Consider the following 7,096-nt stretch of genomic DNA (forward strand, 5'->3'; position numbering starts at 1 on the left):
GCAAACCAGAGTTTCACAAATGACTCTGCTGTGACTTCTTTCCTAGCTTCAACAGTTCCCCTGCAGAACACGGCTAGCACCCTACACTTACCTCACTAATAAATCATCTGCATTACTTTAGGCACTGTCTATACTAAAGATGCTCAGATCATAAACAGACATCCTTTCCTAGCTCTAGCTGTGCTGGCTAAAAATATCACCTATTCCCTCCTACCCTGCTGCTTTTCACTGCTTGTCTCCTACAACTCACTGCTCCTGCACCTCCCGCCAGTAGCAATACTTGCGTGAGTGCTCCCTGATCCACTTCAGGCAGGGCCATTTGATCTGCTTGAGCAAACCCAGCTGACATTGCCTGGAGGAGCTGAGGGCGAGCTCACAAACCCCCTTCTGCCACCAGAGGTAGTCTCCAGCAGTAAAACCAGCTTGGGTTAGTCTTCAAGTAGTACACTTGTTTGCTTGCAATGGAAAAAGCCTGTCCACACCATCAGTGGCGACAGCTAAGTCAGTCAGTCAGCACAGCCCTCTTGGGAGACACAGTGTATACAAATGGAAGTTTTTCCCCTACCACCAGAGTTACATCATCGGCCCAAATGACATCAGTTAAGCTGACAAGAGCATTCCTTTTCATGTGTCTGTATGTATCTCATCTTTCATCAAGCCATGTATCTCCATCAGATCTCAACAGGCAGTGAGATGCCAGGAAAGAGCATGAGGGTTTTGCATGCTTTTAGCCATGTCAGAGTCATAACTGTCCAAGCTCTACAGCACAGTGCTGGTCTGAATGACCTCTCTTAGCCCTCTTGGAAGTTCCCAGGCTGGGATTTCCCCTGCACCCTGTGCAGTTATTTAGTAGACAAATATACAGTGCAAAACAATCCAGATGGCAGAATTTAGAAGAGACTGAAATAAACATGCAAGTAGATAAGTAGTAGAAATGCTCCTAAATGGCAGGCAAGCTTCCCCACCACACAGAAATGTAATTACTTGAATATTTTAGGTACTTCCTGTCCTTTGATAGAAAGAGTTAGTGAGCTCACACTATTCTGCTGACTGGCCTTTTTTGTAGGAACCTTGTATCTCCTGCTGCAAAGGAAATCCCGCTACAGGAAACAATCCATTTCGCTCAGGTGAAAATGATCACACAAGTAGCAAAGCAGAGATTTATATAGATCTAGAATAAAACCACATAATTATTAGAGCTTACTTTGCCTTTGAGGTCAGCCTTGGGAAAAAAAAAAATCAGCTATAGCCAATACTTTAAAGATAAAGTTACTAATCTTGAGTGGGTAGCACTTTCAGTTCCTCGGTCACAATACGTATGACAAATAGAATAGACATGTAAGAAAACACAAAAATGTGTTCTACCCAGTCAATAATTATTAACCATAAAAAACACAATGGGAAATCATACTTTCTGTTCTCTACAAAGACATATTAAGCCTAGACAATTAAGGTTATGTTTCTTTGAGTTATTATTTCTCTTGAATACACAGGAACAATCATTCTGTTGCTTGTATAAATCTACCGACAGGAATATACATGCTACACAGGGGAATTCCCAAGAGGACTGTGAATTAGATTTCCTTTTCTCACCTCCTTCCCCCCGTTCTACCCGCAAATGAAAGTAGGGCAGATTACGAGCATTCCTCTGCTGAAGTATCGTTATTACTCCTCAAAAAGGAACAGTAAAAGTTAGAAGTAAGTGGTGAAACAGATGCACTGTGTCCTCCAACACATCATCTCCCAGTTCCCTCAGCATAAAGAATGCTCTGTATTGACAGCACGCTTGAACTAACTCAAAGGTCTAGGCACAGGACCTTCTGCACCTGGAGCACATCCCAATGATGGAAAACCATCATTGCAAATACACACATTGCTTTAACTCTGAGGAGTGATGCTTCAAACACCTGTGGTCTTGTTTCTGCATATACTTACACAACATACAAGAGGAACTCTTTTATAAAGTCAAGAAAAAGCATTTGCCACAGCTAGCTTTCAGAAACTCAAATATCTGGTGGTTGTTCCCCTATACACCAACTTTCCTTGCATGTATTTTTCTTCTGGCTTGCCTCCTGTTCTCAGCACCACCTCAGCCCAGTATCAGATTGAGGTGGTTATTCCTCCAGAACAGTTAAAGCAAATAGAAAAGCCTTGTAATTCACTTAGCAATTAGAAAAGCTTGCAGAAGTGTGTTGCTGCAATTATCACTGCACAATGAAAATCCTCTCTTCTGCTTGAAAAACTTATTCTTTTGGCAAGTTTCACTACTCTTAAAGACTCCAGTTGTTTAATGTATATCCCAGTCATGATGAGGCAGATCTCAGCTCCATCTTTGGCCCTGTGTGTTCACTGAGGTCTTCAAACGCTCATGATGAAACCCTGCCCGCGACCAAGCATCAGATCCCAGTTCTGCAAAGCACTTCATTGAGCGTGCAGGTCCCCTTCAATTCAAAGTTAGGCAGATACTTGAATGTCTTGCTTGAACAGAGATGGCAGCTGAACAGACAGCACATGCTTCAGTGCACTTTTAGAATGAGGTCTTAGAAACAGGTACACGTGGGCAAGCCTGTCCAGGTCAGTTTATCATGTTTTCCCAGCTGGAACTAGCCAGAGCTAACACATTACTTCCATTTTCTTTCTGGGATGTAATACACTGCAGTAGCTAAAGCTGTAGGTCACAAAAGTGTAATCTAGGGATCATGAGACAGTCATTAATCAATCAACGAGTGGAAATAGGAGCTGGGTAGATATCATTATCTCTACATTACAGATGAGACACAGAGAGTTTGCATAACAAAGCCACAGAGAAAGAGAAGGCACTTTTCTTATTTCCCAGTTTTGCTCCATCTTTTCTTTTGAAATTTGTTTTCTCACTCTTCAAGACTTCCTTTCCCAACAGAAATCCAGCAATTTTCTTCATTCAGAGGCAAAGTTGATTCCATGTCATCCCTGAAAGCTAGTTGAAGCTGTTCTATACAAAAATCAGTTAAAGAAATACATGAGCAACCTTCCTTTTTTCCAGACATGCTGTAAAAGCTACCTGAACACTGCGGTGACAATGACAATGACAAGCGAAGACAATGACTAAACAAGAATTTGGACATGGAACCAAACTGCATACTGAGTATGCACTTGTCTGCACCCAGAATGTAGTACAGAATGGAGACAAGCAACACAGTGGTCTATAAAGAGGACGAGGAAAAGATTGACAAGTAACTGAAGGAAAAGAACTGAGGGAGTCAACTGTCAGAGCAAGGAGAGGTTACAGAAAAAACAAGAGAGAGAGGTTAGCCCATTGCCCTGGAGTAATGGCTAGCCTTTAACACATGGCCTCTGCTCCTGTCAGTATTTCTTCTTGGACAGGTTATCTCAGGAATTTATGCTTTCCAATAATTACCTTTCAGAAGGGTCTCACTTATCTTGCAAGAGGAATCCACCAGTAACCTGACCTGCATTGCTCATGCAATCGCCATCCACCCCCCTCTAACCTTTCATCCCATCTCTCAAAGCAAAAGCAAGCGGTTCTTCTCAGACTTCCAGTGCTGCATCAGCAAGGGCTGGAAAAGTTGACAAAAATCAGAGTTTTAATGCTTAATGCTACACAAACATTGATGAGCTTGTGGGCAAAAGCAGTAAAATATTACCAGCAGGTAAAAATACCTCCTGTAGTAATGTTATATTACCCAGAACTGAAGGATGAATGCTGGTCTTGGACCACCAAAAGAAGCATTTTTACCTGAGTGTAAGTTTTATTATTTTATTGCAGCAGACCTCAGAGCCAGTCAAGTATTGGTTTTAATAAATGTTGAGACTCGCGGGGCCCTTTATTTAAGGTCTCTTCCTGTTACCCTCCCAATCTTCCTTTCTTCCACTACGTGAATTGCTTTTCTTCTTGAAACATCAGTGCCAAAGGGAAGCTTTTGCTTTTGGCGTTCACTCCAAAGCCATTTCAGATGAACTTGTCCATCTCTGCTAAAGTATACGTTATTACATTCAGTGTAATTATACTCTCATTCATGCTTAGATTAAGGCCCTCCCAGGTTGGCTTTTTGTGTAAGGGACTCCATTACATGCTGTACAAGCTGATGGGCACTGATTTATTCCCACTACCATGGCTGGGACAGGGAAAAGGATTCTTATTTTCTATTCTGGATGTAACAAGACAGTCAGTAATCGTAAGGAAATACTTCATCATGAAGTTCTGAGAAAGTATCAGGCCTGACACAAGGAGTAAAAAGTTATATAACATCCTACATAGGACCCTCTCATCAGTCCAGAAATGTATGGTCAGGGCACATGGACAATCAAATCTCTGTTGCAGTGTGGATTGCAGCCACTTCAGACAGGTATCCAGAGGAATATCTCTCTCTTTTTCCTACATTAGCCACACAAGTAACTTGGCCTGCGAGAACATCCATGCCTCACTCCGGCTGCATTGTTTTAAAGCAGTCACATATTGCTTTCAGACCCGTGAGAACTTTGGACCAGTGCACCCGCTCTCCCTGGCATTCCCATACTCCCATCTGAACAGGACTGTACCACAAGAAAGAGTTTGATGTGGGGAGAGCATAAGGGGGCAGGCAAGAGAAAGCTGCTCTTCCCTCATTAAATTTCAATAGGTGCCTAGGCCCAGAAATGCTGCATTACAGTTTGGATTTATGTTCCCCAATTAACACAAATCACAGCATAAAGTTTTCTCTTTCTGTTTTGAAGGGGGAGGAAGAGGAGAAAAACCACATTCCAAGCATTTGGCACAATAAACTTACCCAGCTATCCTCTGGGAACAAAAAGGGAGGGAAAAAAAGGCTTGTCACCACACAATTTAAAATAACCCATCTTTGCTGGCTCCACTCTGTCTCAGGGGTAGATCCAAGTCTTAGCCCCCACCCATTAGGGCTGCAGGCCCAAAGCCCTTGACATTCATCAGGGGAAGCAAAACAGCTCCAAGGCAATGGAAAGGGGAAGGAGAGAGTCCCTCCATGGACAGGAGTTGAGAAAGGAAGAAAATAGAAGGATCTGCAAAAAAGTCGCAACATAAGGAGGGGATGGAAGTCATCTACTTCTGAGGACCATCACAGACAGATGAATCATCTTGGTGTAGTTGCTGCTGAGCACAAATCAGGCAGGTAGATGTCTCCTCTGTCCTCAACTGGGGGTTCTCCATTGTGGTTAGCTTAGGAACTGCTACCATTTGACAGCAACATTGTTGGCTCTATCACATGCACAACAGAATGACTATGTCCTTTCTCTCCAAACATACATTCCCTGCTGCTTCTCCCCAAAGAGAACTGCAAGCCATGTGCACTGAATACTAAAAAATCTCATCATCTTTGGTGAGAGTTATGAGAGAAAAGCTCTTCAGATATTCTTTCTTTGGAGTTTTTTTGTAACATACCCTAAAGAGTTACACACTGAATCTTTCTCAGCATACAGAGAAAGACTAGGAGATAGCACATCACTCAGTGAAACACAAGACATTTTCTCAGAAGTCAGAAGATAACCTAATGTATTACATAGCGCAACAATGCTCAACTTGAGTTCCTTAAAACATCACCTGTGGGTTCTGGAGTAATCTGTAGGCTTAATCAGAGCTTCTCTTTGCTCAACAAACAAGAAGGCTTAGCCAATATTTCAAAGCACTTGAGAGCGTTCTTTACTCTTTGATGTAGTCAAAGAGAGCGGCAGAACGATGGAGAGATGGGAAGCAACTCTTTTACCCAGCAGTCAGGAAGAAAACACAACTGCAGAGTTCTACAAGCTAATCACGGTGTGATGATCTGACACTGCACTAAGGCATCTGCTCACAGCTTACCATCAATACGCAACAGTGATGACAAAGCATCAAAGACAGCACATCCCAGCACAGCATCAGGTTAACACACCCCGGTGATTATGTCGCTTCCTCTCAGTCCATTCAAGAATCAAACTTTTCAGGTTTGACTATCACTGATCTATAGTGTTGCTTATACACAGGCAGATTGCGTATACTTACAAATGAATCACTGACACATTGATTCTTGTTCATAAGGCTGCCATGAATGACTTTGATTATTATACTTTGGAGGAGCTATAGGAACTCATGTTTGATTTCTGAATGCAAAGAATGCCTGGTGTTTATTTGACATTTTATGTGTTTAGGTACAATCCCTTCCAGGCTGTTCTTGTTGCAGGGCAATGAAGAGCTGGGGGATCTCTTATCTTGCTTTCCATGTGACTTCCTGCCAGAAAGAAGTTCAGTTATAAGAAAATTATACACTTACATGAATGATAAGTTCATGGCTCTTTCTTATACTCCCTCTTTTGGTCTAGCAAGCCAAAAGGTTGAAGGAAGGAGGGGAAGCTCAAGCACTGAGCATACCAAAGGAAAATGAACCTTCAGTATGAAGCCAGCTGATAAACAGCTGGCATCTATGTCTTCAGTCAGCATCATCTTAGATGAAACTCTGACTGTTCCCACTAAGCAGCTCCTACTCCATTTTAGCCTTCATAAGTTTGCCCATCAGCTGATGAGGTTTTTCAATTTTGCCTGATGCATCCAAAAGTGGGGAAACAGCTGGAAACTGCTGCAGCATCTGGCAAGCATCTGTGGCAAGAATTCCTAGAGGATTTGAGGTGATAGCAGTTATGGTTATAATTTACTACAGGTTGACATGTTTTTGAGATTGTTTTTAATACCCAAAATCTAACACTTTTCAGAATCTTTATGCTGCATGCTTTTGCTTAGGCTTGTTTGCTTCTCTGTTTTCTGTTAATTCTACCTACACAAAAGAGAAAATCTTGATAAGATACTGGAGAAGAATCCCAGAACATGTGGTTCTGCAGAAAGAAGAGGACCAAGTTCTAGCAATGCACACTTTTTAAAGAGTTGTTAATGTTAAAAAAAATGCAGTAAAAATACAGTACTTTGTTTCTGCAATTATCTGCTTCCTTCAGGGTTCTATGTTCTATAGTCAGTTAAGGAACACATTTATGTTATGTCCTGATGGACCAAAGTGGCTACTGTATTAGTATCTTTGCATGTGATTGCAACTGTCAATACATTTGAGTACAGCAACAGCACCAAAAAAAGGTGGAAGCAGAAAAAATACAACCTGAC

This window comes from Charadrius vociferus, unplaced genomic scaffold (assembly GCF_000708025.1).
Source record: "Charadrius vociferus isolate BGI_N301 unplaced genomic scaffold, ASM70802v2 scaffold50, whole genome shotgun sequence".
Lineage (NCBI taxonomy): Eukaryota > Metazoa > Chordata > Aves > Charadriiformes > Charadriidae > Charadrius > Charadrius vociferus.